This window comes from Heterocephalus glaber, unplaced genomic scaffold (assembly GCF_053883595.1).
Source record: "Heterocephalus glaber isolate CG9 unplaced genomic scaffold, H.glaber_assembly_v1.0 deba00001687, whole genome shotgun sequence".
NCBI lineage: Eukaryota > Metazoa > Chordata > Mammalia > Rodentia > Bathyergidae > Heterocephalus > Heterocephalus glaber.
In genome coordinates this window covers 25,788,805-25,813,297 of record NW_028258412.1, presented here as the reverse complement: position 1 = coordinate 25,813,297, position 24,493 = coordinate 25,788,805, and the positions used below count along the sequence as shown (strand labels likewise).

At 51.0% G+C, this 24,493-nt stretch overlaps 1 protein-coding gene and 1 long non-coding RNA gene across 2 annotated transcripts in view; one reads left to right on the top strand and one right to left on the bottom strand.

Annotated features, from left to right (window-relative positions):
- The window catches only part of Tmem132c (transmembrane protein 132C), a 252,478-nt gene that overhangs the window by 117,086 nt on the left and 110,899 nt on the right, over window positions 1–24,493 (bottom strand). The window lies entirely within an intron of this gene.
- On the top strand, window positions 11,553–15,030 carry LOC110348938 (uncharacterized). The gene is made up of 3 exons (XR_002394593.2): window positions 11,553–11,968; window positions 12,916–13,049; window positions 13,535–15,030. It is a non-coding gene; the product is annotated as an uncharacterized LOC110348938 (long non-coding RNA).

Genomic DNA, 24,493 nt, shown 5'->3' with positions numbered 1-24,493 from the left:
GGATGGAGGCCAACTTCCATCCTCAAGGCGGTTCTGCGGGGCAGTGCACACCCTGCTGTAACACCCTGTGTTTGTTCCCGCAGCCCTGACGGGGGTTTTCGGAGCTTTGAGGAGAGGATGGTTCCATAATTTCACCAAACAAAACAAGATGGAAATGACCAGGCGCTGATTCCAGGGAGAGGAGAGATCTTTACAGGGCAGAGTGCACTTGCCTAACCGGGGCGCAGTGAGTCCAGTTACAAAGAACAGCAGGATACCAGAGTGCCAGCCCAGGGCAGCCCACATCAGCCCGTCCACACCCTCTCCCTATCAGCCTTCACAACAGAAAGAAATAATGAATGGATGTGGTTTCAGGCCACTGATTTGAAGGGTGGCCTGCTAGGTACACAGCAGTACCTAACCGATATACCCACTGGCCTGAAAGCTCAGCACACCATCAGCAGGGAGCTGATAATTCTGGCACAGCTGAAATAAAAGTGACAGTGAGACTGTTTCACGTACGGGTTCGGATGAGCAGCAGGCAGGTGATAATTAAGATGCCGTCCTAAAGAACGTGGCAAGTGTAATAAAATCCCATACTTAGGGAATGTGGTTGGCAAACATAAGTATCAAAACTTTCCCAACTCTGGAGGGGAAATGTTTTTACGTGAACATCGCCTACTGGGGGCCCTGACTCAGGACAGGAGTTCACTGCTCCGAGGTGAGTACTGGGGACTTCTTGCAGTGACCGCAGTGATGGATTGTGTCCTGCAGCCGAGACTGAGGTCTGGAGAGTTAAAGTGCGATCCAGACTTACAGCAAATTCCTTGGTTTTCTTCCTAATACCAAGTGTATCTCTCTGTCACCAGTGATAGCAGACCCAGCAGGAGTTCTGTTCTGTATGGTTTCAGGATGTGGACGGAAAAGGCTTCATTCCCGTGCTGGAGGCAGCTGCCAGCCGTGTGAGAGATGTTCCTCTCTCCTCGCCCCATCGTCTGGCAGAGCCTCCCGGCCTCGCTGCATTTCCAGATGCTGGGAGGTGGCAGCTTCTCCCCAGCTGTGTGCGCTCTCTGCAATTTTCCCCCGAACTGTAAAGAATGCTGTCAGTTGGGGAAGGCTGAATCCAGATCTCGCGAGCACAGCGTTGCTAGGCTTTGCTGACTTCGCTCCCGCAGAGATGGCTATGGCTGCCTGCAGCCAGGTACAGAAAGCCCGGGGGCGAAGGCAGCCCTTACAGCAGAGCAGGCCTGCAAGTGAGTTTGTCCACAGGTTCCCCAGCTCCATCCTGGGGCACAGGGTGCACAGCCTTTGTCACCTGCATGAATTCACACAGCAGGAGCCCCTGGGGTATCAGAAACGACCCCAAGCTCTGGGGCCACTGGAAGACACAGAAAGGCATCCAGCAAATTGTAAGATTCATACTTATAACAATTGAGATAAACGACCAAAAAGACGGGATTGAATGGACTATTTGCCTTTTCTCCACGTTTTCTGGTTGAAGTCTCCAGTGTCCCCTTAAACCTGCATATTTCTATCGAGATGTAACTTGCAGGTCAGAAGTTCATCAGGTTCAAGTGTTTTCTGCGAGTGTTAGTTTCTCAGCACCAGCTAATTCCAGAACGTTTCTCCCACCCCAGAAAGAAATCCTGCGTCTATTCCCAGTCGCTCCCAACCTCTCTCCCAGCACCTGTGGCCGAGAACTGACTCTCCAGTTCTGCGGATTTGACTGTGCGCGACATGTTATAAATGGAATTATACAGAAATGGAATGTAAATCAATACAATATGTGGCTTTTTAGTCTAAGCCTGAATCATTTTTATCAGAAAAGAACATTGCAAGTATCCCCCTGGATGCCCAAGAAATGCTGTTCCCAGTGTGGGTGGGGAGGGGTCTCATGACGCCAGCAGCCAGCCTCCGTCCTCCAGCCGGGTGACCTGGGTTCCTGTCGGTCGCCTCGCCGTTTGCTGGACTGAGGACTGGAGGGAGGCTGAGCTGCAGTCTGGCCCACAGCCGCCCGCGGCGTTGTGGCCGTTCCTTGCTCTCCAGTTCCAGTCTGAGCCGCCTCCCCCAGGGCCCAGCAGCCCCCCCCCCAGGGGACGGGTGAGCTCCCAGCCGCCCGGAGCAGGGTTCCGGGGCGGCCCTGTCCAGAGGGCCTGACAGCCGCTCTCATCCGGGAAACACGCACATGCAGCGGGGCGCTTTCCACCCCAGGCTGTTCTTCAGAAAGGCCGATAATTTCCGAGGTTTACTGTCTCGCACCCATTTGTGCAGCTTACCACTGTGAAGTTTTCAACAGACCACTGCTCAAAGGAGAGACAAGGTTGTGATTCCGGAATTCACAACAAGAACACGGCATTGCGTGGAGTGGTACAAACGGGCGAATTGTGCTCTCCCTCCCAGCGCATCAGCATTCTCTGCACTTCCATGAACACCCACATGGGGCGCTCTAGTTACTATGACAGATGTCAAAATACAGCCTGGAGGCTGCTGTAATCTTACTCAGGGCGAAAGCAGGGCTGTGAATCAATGGCTTGTCCTGGGAGGCAGCCATCGGGCAGTGGTGAAGGATTCCCAGGGACCAGCGAGATCCTCTGGAGCCAGCCTTTTGGAGACTCTCAGTGGGCGCTAAAGGCGGGAGGCGTGGACAGCTGACAGGGTGCGTCCAGGAGCACTGACCACAGGACCGCTGGGGCCCAAACTGCCCCGATGTGCTCAGGCTTCATGCCTCGAGTTTCAGGTGCTCAGAACACTGCTCTCTGCACCAACTAAATGTTTCCAAATTTTCTAGTGACAGCATTCGGAAATGCGACTTCGGGCCAGCCTTCTTTACTTTCCCCGTGAATATATTTTTGGAATACAGTCAGTGTTCATGTGACAAACACCTAAAGAGTAACACTGCTGGCCAGATGCCTCCTAGACATTTTAACCATACGTTCTATCTTCGCACTGTCCTATCAGGTAGAAATGAACATTGGGAACTGCAGTTTTACAGAAAAGAGGGCCTAGGCACAGAGAGGTCATTGAGTGCCTGAGGCTGCACAGCCAGGAGGTGCTGGGGTGAGACTGTACATATCCTGGAAGCCTGAAAGCTGCTGCGGCTGGGGCGAGGCGATTTACAGATCTGCAACTCTTATCTTCCGTGATCTCATTTTCAACCTGTGCCCCAAAGCCAAGGGCATGGCTGGCAACTCCTCTCGAGTGGTTCAGGAGATGGAGGCTCAAGCTTGGCACTCTGGTTGGCATTTACTTCTCAAGCAACAAACGAGGGCAGCCCGAGCTTCCAAACCCACGGCTGAGCGCCGTCCTATTTTGGCCAAAGCGACCAAAAGCATAAATAAAGCAAGAGAGGAGACAACAGGGGTTTACACCAGGCGCTGCAGCTGAGGACAGGGGCCTCCCGCCCCGGGTTTGCCAGTGGCTTGAGAGTTCTTGGCTGCCACAGAGGGGAGAGGACACTTCAGGCCCACAGCAGACAGGGGCCAGGTTCCGCAGCACACAGCGTGGAGTCAGGGGCAGCGGCACACCAGGGCCCAGGCTGAGGAGCCCCCATCCCAGCATTCCCTGCTGCAGGGCCTGTTACAGAGAGAGAGCAGGGTGAATACTGTGGAGAAACAATGCACGCTTTGGGGTCAGTCCACAGATTACAGCCTGTGAGCCAAATCCTGCCTGCTGACCATTTTTATAAATAAAGCTTTATTGGAACACAGCACACTCACTTGCGTTGTCTATGGCTGAGTTGAGTAATACTGACAAAGAGCACCGGGCATCCAGAGATGAAATATATTTGCTTTTTGGCTCTTTGTACTACGAAAAAATTTGCCAACGCCTGACCTAAGCAGCCTCTCAAAATGAGAACATGCTGGACGTGGTGGCACACGCTTGCAAGCCCAGTACTCTGAGAGGCTGAGGCAGGAGGGTGGCAAATTTGAGCCCAGCCTGGCTAATTTAGCAAATCAGTGAGACCCTGTCTCAAAATTAAAAAAATAAAAAAAGGACTGGGGATGTAGCTCAGTGCAAAGCACTGAGTTCCAATCCCAGTACCACAAAAGAAGTGACTACAGTACATTCCTCTTGTGTAGTGAGCTACACTCACCACAGTCCAGGTCCCCCTCCTGGAAAGGCTCACAGCAGCAGTAGGGTCTGGCTGGCTCCTCCGTGTATGCAGAATGGATCCCTGCTAGTTTTATTATGAGGCTCTTTCCCTACATCCTTTTCCCAGCATCAACATAGTTTCCTCCCCAGTGAACAACTGCCGGGAAATCGGCTCCTGCTGAGACCCAGAGGTGACAGGGAAGTGGGTGGTTAACAAGCTCCAGGTGCTGCTGCCTGAGCCAAGGAACCAGAGGGGCTGGGCCGGTGCTGACCCAGGAGCCCAGGAACTCGGGGAGGGGACAGCGCCACCCCTGAGTCTGAGCCTCGGGGGACAGCGTCCATCGGGGGAGTGGACATGGCAGGCCATGGTCTCGGCCCCAGTGGCCGACGCTGCATGCTGTCATCACCAGCAAGACACAGGAGCTGCGCACACCTGTCTTACACTCCTGCGCCGCCTGGCGGGTCTGAAATGGGTTTAGTGGGCTGCACGGAGCCATCTGTACAGAAGGAGGAGGACAGACACTAAAGACCAGACTGTCACAGCGAATAAAAACCATTTCTGTTTATGTCAGAAACTGTATTTCTGACATAAACAGACACACATACAAGGAGTAATGGACAACTGTAGCAAATGCTTAAAACCCTAAACTTATCAGTAAAAGACACGTTGCCATGGATTTCCTCCAAATACCCCCTCCTCACTTTGACCACACTTATCCCACCCTTCTTGGCCCTTTCTGGAGCAGCTCTGGAGTCCTCTTTCACGAGTGTCTTATGAGGTACGGCAAAAAATGCTGCCCAGCGCCACCCAGTGGAAAGGCGGGCGTAACACAGGAGGAGTGTCCGGGTTTTCCTCCTCGGCCGGATCTCCCATCATGTGAAAGGGAAATGTTTTGAATTCACTGGAGACATCAAGGCAGCCACGACAGCACAACCAAAGATGCTCAGGAAAGAGGACTTGCAGCACTGCTTCAGAAAGCGGCAAGAGCAATGGGATGTGTGTTTGAGGTGAGAGGGAGGATTTGGGGAGGGATTCGTGGCCATGCATCTTTTTCTGTAATCAGTTTTAAAATGTAGACATTCACCGTATGTTTCTATCACGGCCCCTGCAGGCAGCACACTCTTCACACAGGACTGGACAGCGTTTTGCGCGCCGCGTTTGTGCCCAGCTTCAAAGTCTTACGTGTGTTTCTCGGCAAAGTGAAGGGTGAGCCCTCGTGGGGACACGTTAACATGGACAGCTGCTGGGGCAGGGCTAGCGAGCGGGGGGCTCCGGCCTCGGTCCCCTCTGTCACGACAACACGGTGACTTCTCCCTTGCCCGCAGTCTGTGACGACTGCAGCCAAACTGCAGCGAGCAGGTATGTTCGCCTATAAGAGGTGACAGTAGTTCTTCATGTGGCCAGAACTAAGACACCAAAGGGCTGGAGAGCTAGAAAGAAACTTAAGAAAAGTAAAATCCACCATTTTGTGCACTGGGTCTCTTAACATTTCTTTAGGATTCCTATTAGAGCCATGGCCCAAATTATATTATTTAATCTTTTAAAACTGATTTTTAAGTTTTGTCCTAAGTAATAGTAGCTGTGCGATGACCAATCTTATGCAAGAGTTTTCTTTTTAAATAAACGTTTGACTAAGTGCATAATTTTTTAGTTTTTTACATTTCACGTACCAATAAGGTTAATGGTATGCAAGGCACCTTTTGAGAAATCCTGCCTTGCCCAGCCTCCTGTTTGGTTCCATGTGTCCTGCGGCCGGCTCGGGGCCCTTCTGTGAAATGTAACTGTGCCCCACACGACGGCTCCTGAGCTCTGTGGAGAAAGTCCAACCCATCTCCTGCCCATGCCCCTGTGTGGGACACTGCAATACTGCTTACCCAAAGCAGGCTGGAAGGAGTGCAGGCTGTGAAGAGCTAACCCCACAATTGGCTTGTTGATAGACGTGCGCCTGGCTGAAGCCTACATGCTGAGGTCAGAGTAACTCGCATCCAAATTCTGTTCTCACAATGAAAACCTTCTGACTAGAAGCACAGTGTTCTAATTACAATTACATATTTCTTCTATTCTGTTCCTAATTCGAGAATGCTTTGTTTTATCCTTTATAAGCCTTGCCTGAATTAGTTTTCACAGGAACTGCACGATTGCATGTCCTCACATGTAGTTTCACCCTTACATGCAGCTTGCCTTTACCCCAATTGATTACTAATAAAAATCACTGGCCTGGACTGCCCAGCACCTTTGCTGATTAAGCAGTACTGGCCATCCTGGCTCCCGAGTTTCCTCTGTCTCTTTAGTTCTGCCTTTTAGTTTTTTTCTCAGCCTTGTGCTGTAGCACCGGGTAGGAGGTCAGAACCTACTACACAGGTCCCTGATATCCCTGGGCTTCGAGCAGGGCCTCCCTCCTGCCATTGTGCCTGCTGCCTGGACCGCTGGGCATGCGCAACCCAAGCTCACTGAACACCAGCACCCGCTCTGCCTTCAGCACTGGGTCGGCAGCATGTCACCTCCAGACACTCTCTGCCCTTGGATGAATCCCTGCATGGCTGTGAGCTTGACTGGGCCATATGTCCCGTTCACGCTTTGTCATGGTCCATGTTTAGGACTTGGCACGATCCCTCCACTGGACTGTTAACTCACACGGTCCAACACACAGTGGGCACTTATCAAATGTTTGTTGAATGAATGAATGAGTAAATGAATGAGTGAATGGACGGACAGATGCCTGTGCAAGTCTGCAGATGGGGAAGCACAGACATTCTATATTCAATGACTGAGTTTTATTCTTGTGCCTCAGTCGTTATGTGAACTGGTTGCCAAATGAGGAATTATATATAGTTTGTACATTACAGTGTTCACAACAAAGAAATGGGCGGGAAAACCCCTACTTGATGACTTTGCTTTTATCTGCATAACTCTTACATGCCGTACTGTAATAATATATAACAGAACATAAAACTACTGTACTGTACTGTATGGTATAATCAGAGAAATTACAGTACCGTATAGACAGGTGTGCTGTACTAAAGAAGACGTGGGGCTCTATAAACAAGAGGTACAGAGCTGTGCAAAAAAGAGGACAGATCGTAAGTCTGAGCAGTCCTTAGAGAGGAGGCGGCTAAAGGTGGGTGTGTGGAGGGCTGGGGAGAGCAGAGACTCACACCCATGCACGCAGCAGAGCGCACCGACTCCAGCTCAGGAGTCTTTACCACTTGTTCCCCAGGTGGTTAGACGTCAGTGGGCTGAGGGAGACAGGAGGTCCAAGGCAGCATGCTTTAAACAAAACATCAGAGACCTCTGTGATGACAGCCACGGTCGGTCATCAGGCTCATGCCCGGGGTCCTGGGAAAGGGACGGTGCTTCAAGACTCCCCGCCTTAGGCCCGGAGCTGGTTGGGAGGAAGAACTTGGCTCTAATGAACCTCCTTCCTAAGTTTCTTACCTGACTAAGGCCCCCCAGGGAACGCCTTCTCTCTGAAGAGCAACCGGAAGACACCTGGCAATTCAAAGTGACCTTGAAGGTCACTGGGGGCTCCCAACGCCCCTCTGCGCATTGCAGGGGAGTGAGACTTCCGGTGCCCACGGCTGTGGGGGCCTGCGCGGCTTCTGCCCGGAAGCCATGGATCCCGAGTACCTACTCTGGGTGAGTGCTGCCTGTGCTCCTCTGCAGCTGCTGTGTCCTCCGTCAAAGGCACAAAGGACGGAGGAGAATGAGGCTGGCTCCTCCTGCATCAGGACTCAGTTTCCCTGTGATGCTGTCTTGCGCGGACCTTTGCAAATGCCCACAAATCCTTCAGCCAAGTGACCTGGAGCACTCCTCAGTGGCTGTGCCAGCGCTGGGCCTGCTCCCTTCCCCAGCCTCCAGGGGCTCCAGCTCTGAGCCTGCCTCTCTCTCGGGAGGTGTAGGGGCCAACTTGGAGCAGACTCATCCCAGTCTGGAGAACAGCAGCAAGCACAGAAGGAGCACAAAACTTAGCTGAACTGGCTCACAATCACCCTCGACAGTCAGCCTCTGATCAGCCACCCGGTAAATGTGAACTAATCTAATTCGGTCTTTGAAGTGGCCCAGCTTAGCACATCCGTTATCATCAAAAACCCCATAATGTTCCCTCGTACACGACACAATGACTGGGTGTTTTTTTATTAAGAAGGTGAATTTCTCGCTATTGCAGAGAAGAAAATCCCTGGGAGCTGCCGCCCCTCCTTGTTCCTGGAAGTCCACAGCAGCTTTCCCAATTTCCAAACAAAGTGATCAGGGAAGAGCGCACCCAAACACGCCCGAGAGTGAGAGGCAGCGGTATAAAGAGCTCCAGTGCAGGGTTTCCTAACCCAATTAGCAGCGCTCTCAACCTGGGAGCAGTGACACTCCTGGGACCTCTGGTCCCACTGCCCTGCTCCTGCAGCAGCCTCCAGGAGGCCAGGGTTCAGGGTTCCAAAAGCCAAGGCTGCAGGGACCAGGAAGGGGGTGTTCGGACCTGGCTCCAGCTGCTCCACATTGCCAAACACTCCGAATTTCCAAAGGTGGCCCAGCAGGTGGAGTTTTCAAATCAGAGTTTAAATGCTGGCAACTGCATCGGAAAACACACGTTTTATGGCAGACATGCCAAGCAAGCGCAAGCCAAGACTCCTTCCGGCCCTCGGGGAGTGTCTCCAGGGTCCCGGTTCCCCTTCTCTCCTGCGGCCCTGTCCTCCCCTGGGGCTGTATGCCCCGGCTCGGTTGCTTCCAGACCCTTCTCCACTTCCTCATCCCACCCCTTCTTTAAAATGGTAATACATGGTTCATTTTGGATTTTGTGCATCAATTTTGACTTAAAGATTGCACTGAAACATTATTCTACAAGCAAGCAGTCTGGAGCCCACTTCTGCTCTGCCTGGCTGTGCACTGCCTGGCCTTACCTGCTCTGCTGGCCCCTGAGCCAGGCCTCTGGATCTGCCAGGACCCACACCGGCCAGCACGGCTTCAGGAGGAGGCCTGGGTGGTGCAGCAGGGGCCCCAGGGCTTGGGCTGCTGGCTCCGGTCTTGCCCACTCCAGCCTCAGCACCCAGCTGTGGTCAGGGGAAAGGGAGGGGGACGGGCCGGTCTGAGTGGAAGCGACACAGGCCAGCTCTGCTCACAGTAGGCTGACAGGTGTCAGCATGCACAGCACGGCATGGCCCGCTTTCCGCACAAGGGTAGCTGGGGAAGATGCATGTGGCGCCACATACCTGCAATCCCAACCCGCCCGCAGGGAGGCTGAGGCCGGAAGATCATGAGTTTGAGTCCTGGCAACTTAGCGAGACACTGTCTCAAAATAAAAAGTAAAAAACAGGGTGCGATGCAGCACAGGGGCAAGGCCCTGGGTGCCGGCCACTCCCGGGGACGCGGTGCACCACTGGGGAGAGACGAGGTGTTAGTGACCCGCTCCCTCTGCCGTCTGTGGCAGGTGGATGAGCCGTCCTGGTGCGCTCCTGTTCCCTGCTGGCAGGGCAGGCCAGGCTCTGCGGTGTCTCCTCTGGTGTCGGTGCCCCCTGGGCCCTGCAGCAGCCAGGCGTGGGGCAGGTTCTCGCCTCTGCAGCCTGGGTGTGGCTGGGCGCTGCAGCAGGGGCCGGGTCCTGAGAGGAAAGCCAGCTGGCATGGTGGCTGCATGGTCAGGGAGCAGTGAACAACCTGTGCAACCTGTGCAGGAGTCCTGCACAGCAAGGCAGAGCTTCCGGCAATGAGAGGCTGTGGAATCTTTGCTTCTCTTTTTGGGGTTCTCAAGCTGACAGACTTCAGCTTCAGTGCTTTTCCAGACCATTTTCTCCTTCTCTCGTCTTTGGAGAGGAAGGGGGGGTGACCTATATAGAGGTTTCCAACTGCTCCACGTGGTGTAAATGCCTTACACGGGCGCGTGTCCGCGTGGATCCCACGGCTACTGTGTCCCTGCCGGCCACACACAATCCCCGATCCCCTCTGGCTCCCCGGGGCACCTGCCTGCTGGGAATCAGAACGCGCAGGCAGAGATTTCCGAATGCCAATCGGCTCTTTTTTCCTCCCTCTAATTAACAGCTGCCAAGAGCAAACTTTCCCAGGTGAAACGTGCACAGAGAAGATAAATGGATTTTTAATTTGGGTCACTGACAAGGTCAGCCACAGAACCGTTACTGTGATTCTTTTTCCTATTTCAAACATGCCTTCATTAACTTTCTTTGAAAACACAGTGTAAAGAATTCTGGCTTTTGATGAGCCCACTTCCTCTCAGCTGCTCGTCTTCAAGCTGAGAACCTGGCTGCCTGGCCCGGCCAGTCCTCCGGGTGGTCCGTGTCGGGCGCACCCAAGGGCGCTTGAGGGGCGGAGACCAGTGTGGCCCGGGGGGTGTGCAGACCCACCGTGGATTCCCAGGGGGAACAGAACGGGCCCGCGCTGGATGTGGCCGCCCACTGCCTGGGCTCCGAGTTCCGGGTCCCCTAAAACCTGGTGCGCTAGGAGCGCAAAGAGCTGTGCTCATTGGTGGAATCATCTGCGGTGCATCCAGAGCTGTGCGCTGATAGGAGGACGGGCCTGGCTGGAGGCGGTCACTGGGCGTGACCCCGAAGGGCTCCTCTCCCTCCCAGCTCCTCCCTTCTCTCTGCTTCCTGGCCGCCATGAGGTGAGCAGCTCTCCTCCGCGCGCCCTCCCCATGCTGTTTCCTCGCTGGAGCTGGCGGACCACGGACTGAAGCCTCTAAAATCCCCAAGTCCAGATAAACCTGTCCTCCTTTAAGTTGTGGGTGTTGGGTATTCTGTCCCAGTGATGAGGAAAGTGACTAAGACACCTTTGGTCTGTCTGGCTGTGAGCCCTGTCTTGCCCTTTCATCTCCACCCAGGGCAGCTCCCCGAGACTGGCCACCCTCCTGCCCTGAAGGAGGACACAGCACTCAAGCCAGGCAGAGTGGTGGCCTTCAGGCCAGGGAAGCAGAAGTGCAGGGACTGCAGGGCAGGAAGTCAGGAGTCCGAGTCCCCGGCAGCATGAAGCTCACACCATGTAGGACCACAGCACCAGGTCCGTGTGCTCACTCACAGGCTGCCCAGGGCTGTGGGGCAGTCCACCAAACGGACTAAGTTGAGAGGATACTGATCTCAATTTGAAGTTGGCCACCTGGATGCCTTGTGAGGAGGGAACACAGAAGAACAGAGCCACTGTACCAGAAGGCAGGGCTGAGGGCTGAACAGAAAGATGTCATGTTCCAGTGAGACTTGTTGGCCTCGATCCAGCTATGCCTGAAGCTTGTGCTGCCTTGGGACTTTGCAGTTATCTGAACCACTATTTCCCTTTTTATTTTTTTCTTAAGACATATTGATTTGGGTTTCTGTCACTTATAACTGAAATAGACCTATTACAGCCCAAGGAAATCTTTTCTGTATGACCCTGGCTTGGTGACCTCCAAATTTTAAATCACTTCTTAACTGGAGACTCAGGATTCTTCCCTCTCTGAATTCCAGGCCTTATTTTTACCACGTGCTGGATACACCCAGAGGTGCTGACAGCTCCTCAGAGTCCAACAAGTTTGAAAGAGGATTCTTCACATTCCCCACAGCTTGGGGTCCCAGCTGCCTCATCTGGAGAATGACACCAGTGTCACTCAGGCTGCAGCCAGCAAACATCTCCCTGCCCTTCCTCACCTTAGCCCCAGCATTTCCCATCCTCCCAGATGCCTTAGGCCTGTCACTCCTCTCAGCCCTAACCGAAGTGGCCTAACTCAGTCCTGCCCTGTCTGTCTCTCCACGCAGCACCAGTGTGACCTCCTGGAACCCACTTCAATCCCATCGTTCCCCTGGGTAAAACCCCAGGACATCAGAGCCAGGTGGACTTCAACTATCCATCCTCACCACCTATAACAAGGGAACTGGTGATTTCTATCTGGACATTCAGCCATGAAACGAGACCTTCCCAGACTCCCCACAGGTAGGTGCCTCCCCGTCTCAGCTCTGCAATGCAAGACAGAGATGGTGGCCTCAGTCCCACTGGCACTGTGGGCTCTTCTCAGCTCCACACCCGGGAACTTCCTGTTGGCATTCCCTGTACTGGGAGCAGTTGTACCCTGGGAACTTCCTGTTGGCATTGCCCGTGGTGGGAGTTGTACCTGGGAACTGGCCAGGGACTCAGGCCAGCTCCCCACCCTGGGAGGCTGCTCCTCCTCCTTCCCACTGGGTGGGGCAGGGGCATAGTGATGGCCTTCAGGCCAAGGATGCAAAAGTGCACGGTCTGTGGGGCCGGCAGTCAGGAGTCTGAGTCCCCAGCAGCATGAACCTCACACCAGTAGCCCTGGCTGTTACGTGAGGAAGGAAGAAATGGAATGAAGGACACGAATCAGCATTGTGTTCAGGTATCTGCTATGCAGTGATTATGGTATATACTAATTTTAATACTCAAAACTGATATGACAGGCACTCAGTGTGGGAACAGGAAGCGATCCCGTCCCATCTGGCACATATTTCAAACTGTGATGGCAACCAGGCTTTGTTTCCTTGTTCAGTGTCTTAAAAACAAAGCACCGAGTTGAAGTTAACACACTTTACCTCAAAAATATGGATTTCTGCTGGGTGTGGGGTGCACTCCTGTGATCCCAGAACTCAAGAGGCTGAGGCGGGAGGACCCCCAGAAGTCCAAGGGCAGCCTGAACTACACAGTGAGACCCTGTCTTAAAAATCAAAGATAGGCTTTCTGGCTCCTCAGGGGAAGGCGCAGGCTCTCTCTATTCCTGTTCTCACGAGGCCAGCAGTGTAGACTGTGCACCTGGGCCCTTCTGAGCTCTGTGACCCCACTTCCTGTCGTAGCTGCTCCCCCTTAGCTCCTGGGGTCCGAGGCCCAGCTCACCATATACTGTCTGTTTGACCTTGACCTTGTTCCAGCCCTTTGCCTTGGTAAACTCTGAAGAGCACACCCATACCCATCGCTAGAGAGACTTAAATTAAAAATAGATCTCAAGTTTTGATGGGAGTGTGGAGCAACTGGAACTCTCAGACGCCGGAGGAATGAGGAACAGGTGAGCCTGTTTGGAAAATGGGTTGGTGGTTTCTTAAAGAGAGAAACATACCCTCGGCCCGTGACCAGCCCTGGTCACCAAGATCAATGAACACACACCTCTGTGCAGACGTTTAGAGCCCTGATGGCAACCAGGCAGGGTGTGGTCCTAGCTATGCGCTGTGCGTGACACCCAAGCTGGAGCCCCCAGCCGAGGGCGAAGGGACTATCGCATGCTCAAAGCATCGGGCAGCGCCACGGGAGAAAGCGAAGCATGCACACCCCCCACACAGGCGGTCACTCCACCCTGGTACCAAGCCAGCCAGACCCGACCCAGGGAGCTGAGCCCACGTAGGGAAACTGAGGAAGGGGAGAGCTCATCGGTGGTGCTGGCAGTCGGGGCAACAGCTGCTTCTGCACAGTGCAGACGCCACTGGTGGTGGGAGGAGGGAGAGGGAGGATGAGAAAGATTCCTGGGGGGGACAAGATTATCTTGTGTCTCCACAGGGTGCGAGTCCTGGATGTACACATTTACCTGAAGTAATCAGAACATGTGATTAAAGTCTGTGCATTTTAATGAAAGTGATGTCAATAAAAACAAGAAAAATGACACACAGAGAGTATACAAGAAAACTATTGTTTCTATAAAGAAAGAAGGAAGCCGAGGATTTAACCCAGCGGTTTCGCCGCCTGCTGTGCAAGTGCAAGGACCTGAGTTCAATCCCCGGTACAAAAAAAAAAGAAAAGAAAAAGAAGGAAGAGAAACGAAAGGAACAAATTAAGTCCATACAAATCCAAGAACCAAGGCAGAGGCTGCCCTGGTCTGGGGCTCCTGGTCTTTTGGGGGTCTCCCGCAGGACTTGTGGTTCCCTGAGACTCAGAGCAGGCCCTGCAGGAGGTGCACAGGGGACTTGGCAGATACCAGCAACCAGTGCCTTCTCCCCCACTCAGGACTCCCCCAGCCCCTCCCAGTGCACCCTCCCGGTGCTCCAAGCAAGCAGAAGAGCTGGCGCGTTCAGCACCTGGGAGGAGAAACTGAGCTTCCAGTGGCCAAGACTGGAATCTCATTCATGTTCATCTGCCCCACACTCGGCATAAGGCCTGAATGTGGAGTCTCCGAACTGAACTGTGCTGAGCATCCTCCTGCAGCTGCCAGGGCCAGAGCCCGAGCTCAGGGTGCTGGTCTGACCTGAGGCCCCAGCACCAGACCATCTGAGTTCCCTGCAGCATCCATGGTCCTTACCGCACCCCCTTTTGTCTTTGTCCCCATGGCTTTTCTCTCCCAAGTAGGTCTGGGTGTGCACAACCTACACTTACACAATTGGGGTCCTGGGCACACGAACTCAGGGCTCTACTTTGGTGATTAAAATGACTCGGTAGTGGAAAATCTGGGTCAGCCCACGATGCCAGTAAGGGACAGGGTCTCCCCAACATGCTCACAGTCAGCTAACAGTGCCACGGGAAACATGCCCAATGGCCATCCAGAGCCCACACCGAGGCTGCTGAGCGGCCACACACACCTGCCGCCCACCTTCACAGCTCTCTGGGTTTCTCAAATTAACCACCTCAGCTGAGCAGAGCGAGTCCAGGTCTGGAGCGAAGCTGAAGCCGACGGTGGCCCTGGTCACCGCAGACCTGCTTAATTGGATTTGACAACCATGATTTATTTACCAAGCAGCTCTTTGCTTCAAGTCATAATCATATCTAACACTCATCTCATCTCTGCTTTGCTTAGGGTTCCAAAAATCCAGATTTTCCTTGACACTCTGCAAGGGGAATGAGGAAACCACAGCGGACTTGAAAAATTTTTTCAATTATATGGTCTCAGAGTTTTTCCTTGTATAGTTAATTTGGCCAGTTCTGAGGACATCAAAAAGAAGGAAATCAGATCACAACCCCTGGCGCTACTTCTGGATATAGGCAAGTCAATCCTACCTCTTCTCTGCCTGCAGCAACTTTCTAAAAGGGACAAGGGTACAGTCTGGATCTGGAGGGTTCCCCAAAGGCCCACGTGTTAAAGATTTAATTCTCAGATTAAAGGTTCAATAAGCGTGGTGGAGAGGTGGTGGAATCTTTGAGAGGAGGAGCCTAGTGGGAGGAAGTGAGGTCACTGGGGTCATGCAGGAGGAAGTGGGGGCATACAAAAGTGAGGTCCTTGGGTTCATGCCCTTGGCAGGGCGCTGTGGGCTGCTTCCCCGGCCCCTTCCTGTCTTTGCTTCCTGGCCACGGTGACATGAGTATTTTGCCCTGCCCCACGTTGCCTGCCATGATGTGCTGCCTCGCTACAGGCACAAAAGAGATGGGACCAAGCAACCAGGGCCTGAAATCTCCAAAACTATGAGCCCCAAACAAGCCTGTTCTCTTTCTTAGCTGATCATCTCAGGGATGTTTTGCAGGAACCGAAAGCTGGCCAATGCAGACAGGACTTGCTGCCTTCTTCAGAGGTGGGGGGCCCTGCTTCCCGCGTCAATCTGTTGTAAGGCCGCAGTGAGGGCCGATGACAGCTGAGCTCCCAGCACACTGCAGGAGCCTGGAGATGGGGTACCTTGCTTAAGAAAATCCTCCTCTTGAGCCTCTGCTGAGCGTCAGTTTATGATCCTGTTTGGGGTCGGGGCTGCACAGTGGGGACAGGAATGACATGAGACATATTACAAAGGAAAGTCACTAGGGCCATGCATCTTAGGGCAGTTGGAGGGTCCCCATCGGTCCTCTTGTCCTTTCAAGCCAGGCTGCTCAGACGGTGGCACTGCTGGCGAGCATGTGAAGACTGCCATCCTGCTCCCCACCGAGCATGCAGGCTGGAAGGAGCAGGGAGCCGACATTTGGTTAGCGCAGTGCAGGGTGTCACCTTGAGACTTAATGGGAGAAAACACACTTCCACCGAGTACCCATCGTGCTGTCCAGTTCCCAGGGTGTCCCTGGAGGGGCCCAGCAGTGTCCCCACGGCCGTGGGCAGCTGTGACAGCCCCGTCAGCCACCTGCTGCCACTCCCCAGCCATGGGGGACAGTGAAGCAGTGGGCGGGGCTGCTGACTTGTGCACACTGAAACTTGGATTCACGTGATCTTCATGAGTCACGAGGCTTTCCTCTTCTTTAGGACGTTTTCAGTGATGTGAAAATGTGCAGACCATGCCAGGCTTGCAGGCTGCACAAACCGGACCAACAGCGGGTGGCTTTGGCCATCTCGTGGGACTCTCTGCCCTGCTGGGCTCAAACTGGGGCAGAGAGCACGGAGCGTCTAGCTCGAGGACACGTCCTTGTACGTCAAGGCAGACTGTCCCCGACTGTGGGACTGCGTGTTTGGGTGGGCTTCTAGCTTTCCATGACAGGGAATTGTGTTCAGCTCCATGCTTCCCTGGCTGGTTCCTATGCCACCTGGGCAGGAAGAATGGGTGAGATGTGGCCTGGCCAGCTACCTTCCCTGATGTCCCCTGATAGCTTCACTGGGACTGAGACCCCGCTTGGGTTCCTATTGACCACAGGAAGGATCCACCAATACCACATGCTATTACAAAGCACCTGTCTTGTGAGCATAGACAAGTCATTAAACACCAGGGCCCGGTGAGGGGCGATCTCATCAAGCCTGCTGGACATGGCAACACCTGCCACCCTGCTGACAAATGTGCAGGATTTTAAAAATATTATTTATGTGTTTTTAATTCATTTGGTTCAGATTTAATTTGGACTGGATAAATCATCCATTTTTTGAAGCGAATGCTACAAATGTCAGGAGGTGAAAGAATTCTGTGGCACTCCATTTTATATTCATGTGAGCTCACATTTAATAGAGAAAACAGTTTTCTTTTAATCACCTTGACCTAATTTTCTGCCCAGCAAGAAATGTGTTTCTCAAAAATATCACTGAACCCTGGGAAGAAATGTTTGAAAAACTATCATTGAACATATTCATAATGTTTTATATCCTAGGAGCTCCAGGCTTCTTGTGAAAAATGTCGTAAGTAGGCAAAGGACCTGAGGGTATTTTCAAACATCAAAGCAAAGCAGAAAAGAAGTGACATGGCAAGATGAACAGAAATGGAGTTAGGTAGGCAAAAGGAGGGAGAAGAAAGACTCCAAACACAGCCAGAAGGAAAAGAATAAAATGGAGCTCAGATCCAGCGTTTTCAGAGAGCAGCCCTAACTGAACAAGTCAACACGTTTGCTGTACACAATCTGAAGGCTCGAAAAGGCTGAAAACAATCACCAGGACCCAAGCAAATACCTATGCTGAGGTCTGTAATGCTGCTTTTAAGTCTCTGGTGACTGTTTTCTCCTCCTTCACTAACATCAGAGGAATTAAACATTAGAGTATATTCATCAGGATGAGATTAATCATGTCCAACCGCACTGGCCTAATGAATAAAGAAGTTTGCTACATCAAGAGGCAGGTAGCTCCATGGCCTCAGAGCTGGCTGCTCTAGAGACTTAATCAATTACCCAAGACTCTGCTTCCTCCTTCCCTCCCTCCCTGCCACCCCCTGACTGATGTGAGCTGCCCATTGGCAAACAGATGGCTGTTGAAGTCTGGGTATCTATCACGCAGAACACAGTGACACTCAGAGAAAGAAGGAGAACACATTTCAAGTGACCCATGTCCATTTCCGAATTAGTTGGTGGTAAAGGGAATGGGACCATTGTTAGACCAGTTTACGATACAGCAATTTCTCTGACATTCCCTTGGTGAGAGTTATGGTCTATGTTTCCTTTCTGTGAATTTGAGAGACTTAAATTAGTGTCAACCAGTAGAGAATGAAAAATAGGATGCCTATGCATTCCAAGGCTAGGTCTTAGGAAGGTCTCTTGGATGCTTGCTCTGAGGGAAGCCCTCTGCGGGTAAGAAATATGGCTATGCATGGCAGCCACATTGGAGAGGTCACAGGTAGGACTGTCACTGACACAGCTGAGTTTTCAGCAATGGTCAGGTTCAGCTCTGAGCCATGTGAATGTGCCATCTTGGATTTCCTACCATAGACTTCAACCCAGTCAATATCTCTTCATCCTCTTGTGAGACCCCAAATGAGAACTGCTCAGTCAAGCCTTATTGCACAAAATTAAAAGAAAAAAAGAAATAGTCATTGGAAGCTCCCAAGTCTCAGAGTAATTTGCATGCAGCAGTAGTAATTAGATTGCCAATTGCATCAACCTTCAGAGCAGGGGTGGGGTCAACAGTGCCACAGTGCCTAAGGCAGACAGACAGGAGGGAAGGAATAATTACATGGACTTGAACTCAGAAGTCCGTTAAGATGGAAGAAACACATGCCAGGTAGGCAACCCACAGTATTTTCTACAATTTGGAAGACTTCAGTGCGTTAACTTCCTGTGAATTAACATGGGCAAGGCACTGCCATAATGCCTAGCATATAATGCAGATTTGATAAGTGACAGCTATTCGTATTCTTATTCTATGTGTGAATGCACTTACGTTTCTTATATACCTTGCCAAGTAGTTCACAAGGAAAATTTGGTTATCTTATCTACTTCCTTGTTGATCTAGATGAGGAAAAATATGCAGAGGCAAAGATGAATAAACCACATTGGGATCTGGATTAAAATTAAGTCCTGAGGTGCTGAATCTTAGGGTACCTAGCTCCCCAACTCTCTTGGTTTTCTATAGATGGCCAACAGCCCATTGTTCTTCCTTTCCTTCTTACTCTGGAGCTATACCGGCTCCAAAGGAGTCTCTGCCACCCCTGCTGTACACCCAACCAGCCTGTCCTCCATTGCTGCTGTGTGCTCCTGGTTCTGGCTTGCTCCTTTTGGCAGACCTACCAGAGTGTGGCCCATTGTAGAGTTTCACCTATGATGGCTGCAAATGTCATTCCTCACTCAGTTTTGTCACCTCCTTCCACCAAGAGCCCCATGTCCCAGCTGGCTGTGGTGGTACATGCCAGCCAATCCCAGTGCTCTGGGAGGGGAAGGGAGGAGGACCACAAGGTTTGGGCCCAGCCTGGGCACCGTAGGTTCTTAGTGAGACCTCTCTCAAAATGAAAACCATAAAAAGGGGTGAAGGTGTAGGTAAGTGTGAAGGTCCTGGTTCAGTCCCTAGTACAACAAAAAAGAAAGAAAGAAAGAACCAAGTCTCGTCTCTCCTTTCCTTGACCCTGGGCTGGCTTGGTGACTTACTCTACCAGAGCTTCCAATGAGGGAGCCGGATATAATACTCCAGAGACCACACAGAGAGGAAGAGATTGTGGCAGTCAAAGGTCCCAGGGAGAGAAACCCCAGCAACCCAGCTACTGCCTAAGACTCCCTTAGATCCTTTAACCAAATGACATCTGATGAGGAAGCCCAGCGTAACTCAGGGGCGCAGAGAGGAGAGGCCCAGCCGAGACTGCCTGGGCAGCCGGGGGTCACATGCAGGCAAAATGGGGGTGGCCAAGGAGGCCATGAGGCTTTAGGCTGGTGTGCTAGGGAGTCACAGGAAATGGGACAGGTAAGCCACTGCCAGGGAGACCCTGGGTCACACCGCAAGGAAGCAGCCTGGTCTTGCCTCTGGCTCCTCCAGCTGTTGTTTCTGAGCAGAAGGGCTGCACTGAAGGCGCCCTGCAGACCTTTGAGAGCCACACCCACACTTCTAGAATGTTCTCCATGCTTCTCTTTACAACACTTAACATCCACTACAGGATGAAACTTTACAGTGCTATCATGAATGGAAAGCTTGCATCACTTGATGGAAACGGTAAATATGGGATAATCACCACTTAAAGGTAATAATCCATGGGCAACCTGCAGGGCACAAACCACGGTCTGGAATCATTGCTCGACTATGCTGGTGAAAACTGCTTGCTCTCTGCCCTTTATTTTCCCTCTTTTTGCTTTCAAGCCTTTTTTGGATGTAAAAATTCTTAAATAATACTTGGAATTTATTTTTTGTTCTTTGCATTTATCGCTGTATTTTTAAGCAACCTTATGTTATCGTCTGATAACTGCGCACTTATTATCTATTGCTCCAGGAAGTGCCTTTTTTAGGGAGTCAATTCTGCTTGCTTTTAAATCCTCAGTAATAAAGCTTGTACTTAGTAGGTGCTTAACATACATGTATTCACATACATGAATACTTGCTGATGACAGGAATGGATACATTACTGACTTGTTCAAAGCCACGCCCCAATCAAGAGTAAACTTGTTTGAGTATAAAGACTCCCCTGGGACTTTCTCTTTCATAAATCAATATTGTTTGCAGAGAATCAAAGTGGAATGCTTACTCTCCCTCATATTTTAGTCAGTGTTGCAATACATTTTTGATGGTGTATTTATTTTCCGTCAAGTCACAATAGGTCTCCTGAAAAATGGGTAGCGGTGAGTGGCCGGAATGAGGGAGGAAGAATAATGTGCTGATTAATCAACCTCAGGAAATACACTGCCACCCTCTTTCCTGCAGAGGGTAGCCGGAGGAGGTGCACACAAATTAGAAAGGATGAAGAGGATCAATTTTCCAGGAATCAGGACACCAAAGGAGCCCAGGAAGCCAGATGTACACTCTTAGCCTTAAACACCTATTTCTTTTCTTCCTCTTCTACATAGGTGAATCAAAAAAAGAGCAGTATCTCTCCCTTTTCTCCTTGATCATTTTATTTCGCCTCCCTCTGAGGCTCACAGATAGAGAACGGCAGTATATAAACACAGTGTGTCTGCATTTGTCCAAAGACGGGGAGGGGGAACTCCTCAGTGGCCAAATGACTTCGCTTTTAGCAGAAGTAAAATAACCCAAGAGATTTGAGCAAATAACCCACATCTCTGGTACTAATCTTTCAATGGGGCTTTCACTGTGAAAAGGGAGCCACAAATGAAAAACTTTGAATCCATTTTTTGCTTTCAATAAAAATCTTGTTTAACAGCATCATGAATATTCATGATTTCGGCTTACTTCCAAATAAAAACAAGAGAAACCAAAAAAGAGAAAAAGTAGTTCACTCAGCTGCATGCAGGTTTGAAGGACAGGATTTTATGTTCTAAGACTTGTGCATCTGTTAAAAAAGAAAAAGGAAGAAAAAACTCATAATACCAGAGCACAAAAAGTACCTACACCTACATCATTAGTTCTGAAACTGAAATTGTTTCCTCATTTTCTTTGCAATATTTGCCATATCTGGGGACCAGTACCTCATTATTAATGCACAGAGCTCACTTTTTAAAAAAAGTGCTTAGTTGCTATGTATGGTATTTAATTGTCTGACATGCTACTTATATTTTTCCCTGTGCCTTTTAAGACAAATTATATTTAGTAAATAAAAGAAGTATGCCAAGCAGTAACTGTAACTTGGTGGATGACCAGTGGCACGCTGGCCATATTTTGGGAGGAATTATCTACCTAGTGCTATAGCTTGTATCTGAAATGCCCTCCAAGGCTCATTTATCAACAGCCAGTGGCGCTTTTGGGAGGTAGTGGAAACTTCAGAAGTCAGACCTTCTGGGAAGACCTTAAAAGGGGCCATTGGGGCCTTGCTGCTTCCCGTTTCTCTCCTTGCTTCCTGGCCACCATGTGGTGAGTGGTTTTGCTTTATCATACATTGCCCACCATGATGTTCTACCTTGCCACAGGTCCCGAATCAATAGATCTTATATACCTTGGACTGAATCCTCTGAAACTGTGAGCCAAAATAAACTTTCCTTACTGTGGGTTGATCAGCTCTGGCTTTTTGTTACAGTGATGGAGAGTATAATTACACACTTAGTATGGGGCATTTTCTTGGTCTTTGACCTTCCTGCCACAGCACTGGTGGCCCATGCCTGTGTATTGAGGCATAGGGGAGGGGGGCAGTGAGGAGCATAGGGTCCCTGACTAAGTTCAAAAGCTTATACTTTGGTGCTGTTCCAACTATCAAAAGTACTGGTTCATGTGTTAGCCAGGTTTCCATCGCTAGAACAAAATGTCTATGATAACTAACTTACAAAGAGGAAAAGGTTATTTTGGTTCACATTGTCAGAGGGTCGAATCCGAGGTCAGGGGACCCTGCTGCCTTGGGTCTTGGATGGGTGTGCTGTATGACAATGGCAGGGACTGTGTAGTGTAGTAAGCCACTCACGTTATGGCCAAAGTGGGAAGGGGGAGGCCAGTGTCCCACCGTCCCCTCTGAGGGCAATGACCTCAGACCTCCCACCAGGTCTTCCCTCCTAAAGGTCCACAGCACCTCCCAGGAGCCATTCCGAGGAAGAGCCTTTAACATGGGGGCCTTGGGGGTACAGCACCTGCATTCAAACCTTATGAGTCTCAGCCCACCATTTCTGTCTGGCATAAACACCTGGAGGTCAGAATTCAAGGCCAGGTGCAAAGTCCTCTGCAGTCTCCAATATGGTGCCATTAGCCACCAGAGTTAAATTAATTAAACTTGATCAAAGTTAAATATTTAGTTGCTCATCTCAGGGATCATGGCCAGTGGCTCCCTGTGTCCAGGGGCTCTTCTGCTGGACAGCACAGGGACTGCCCATGCACCACAGTCCAGGGCTCCCTGGGCAGCTCTGCTCCAGGAGCACAGGGCATGCCTACCACATTCTCTGGCCCTGTGGCATGGTTCCCTTGTGGGATTCAGGGCCCCACATCCCTCTGCTGGCCGGCTGGGTGCTCAATTCTTCATAGCCATTGTGGTCATTTCACTGGGGAATTCCCACACCTCCTGAGTACTAAACTTGATTCCATTTTCCACAAAGCTGTCTCATTTCTGCTTCTGTCCATTCAATACACACATTTCCTCCCCTGGCAAAGAGTTTCCTCGTAGAAACTTCCAGTCACTTCACCTCCTGGGAAGCAGCGGCTTTATTCACTTTAATAGCTGCATAACTAAGTCACCACCTGTCACCGTGTCTCTGCTATTTCTGAGACAATGGGATTATTTACAGCATTATGGTTCTGTACTCTGACAGGTGACATTGTCATGCATACCTAGCAAAGGCTTGATGTGACTGTGTCTTCACACATTAAGGATTGGAACACTATCATTACTTCCTCCATAATTGAATCAGGGCAACATTAAACAAGAATGAGGTTTTATCTTGGCGTTGGTCCAAATAGAGAAGTCATCCCAACAAACCACAAACAGACCTAAAGCACAGATTAATAAGAAGCTATCTGGTCTACTTTCTAGCAGCAGACCAGATTAGCACAATTAACTTAATGAAGCCAGAGACTTAAGTGCTAAAACACTAAAGTAGGGACTGTAAGCAAAAATGTCTCCAAGGGTCAGGACAGCAGCACTCTGGGAGGGTAGCCAGGCTTGCTGGGAGGTGCTCTGTGTGTGTGGGGGGGGGTGGCTGGGTGGAAAGGAGAGCAACAGCTCCTCCCTGCTAGCCAGCCTCTGGTTTACCCTGAGTTCTTGCAGCAGAAAATGGGCTCACTTTTCAGATCTCTTGATTTTTAAGAGAAAATAGAAAACTAGACTCTTAATTGAAATGTCTTAATTGTTAAAATACTATGGCACATTTTCATGAAGTTTTAAATAAAGGAGAAACGGGAGGCACAACTTCACAATCAGGTTTCAATTTGTGGTATTTGACAGAGGGAGGTCGTTCCTCCTTCCCAGGATCCATATCCTTAAGCAATGGGACTTTGAAGTTCTTTACACTAGAAAGTGGGGTCTATTTCCCCACTGTCTGTCCCAGCAGGGCCCAGACAAGAGGTGATGGCAGAGCATGCAGTACATTGGTGACCTAGGGCCTGATCGCTGCTCTTTTGCCTGAGGTCTACATGGCCATGGAGATGAGCAAAGGCTGGTCTATCACGCCACAAAACACAGGCCCTGAGGTCCCTGCATGCCAGCCAATAGCCTGTGAACCCCAGTAGCAGGTCACCCAGCCACCCAGCAGTTGATCTCAGACACAAGGGCCAGCCTAGCCCAGGCCAGAAGAACCACCCAGCTGAGCACAGTACAGATTACAGCCTCAGAGTCATGAGCTAAAGAAATAGGTGTGCTAAGGCACTAAGAATCGCAATCACTTGTTCTTCAGGAAGGTGCGTAACACATAGCTCCATAGCTACATCATTAGAGTGGAGATGACACATCCATCAACCACGAGCTGGGTGACTGCGGAACACAATCTAACTCTCAGAGCCTCAGTGTCCGTCTCTGAAACACAAGGACAATAATAACAAAGTATTGTCTTGATTACTTTCCTCATCACTGAGAAGCAATACCCCAATATAGAACCTGCAACTTGGAGGAGAGGTTTGTTTTGGCTCATAGTTGCAGCCCATGGTCAGCTGGCTCCAAGGTGGGAAGGGCCTGGTGGAGGAGAGCTGCTTACATCTTGGCAGACAGGAAGGAGAGAGCAAAAGGTGGGCACAGGGAAGGAGATAAACCCTTCTAGCCCATGCCCCAGGGATCCACCTTCTCTAAGCAGACAAGTCAGCTATGGCCCACATGATCCAATCACCTTCTGAAAGGCCCTCCTAAGAACACATGAGGCTCCTGTGTGGCCTCTAGATATCAAGCATAACAAGTATCCACTATGCAGGGCCTTTGTGAGGGACCC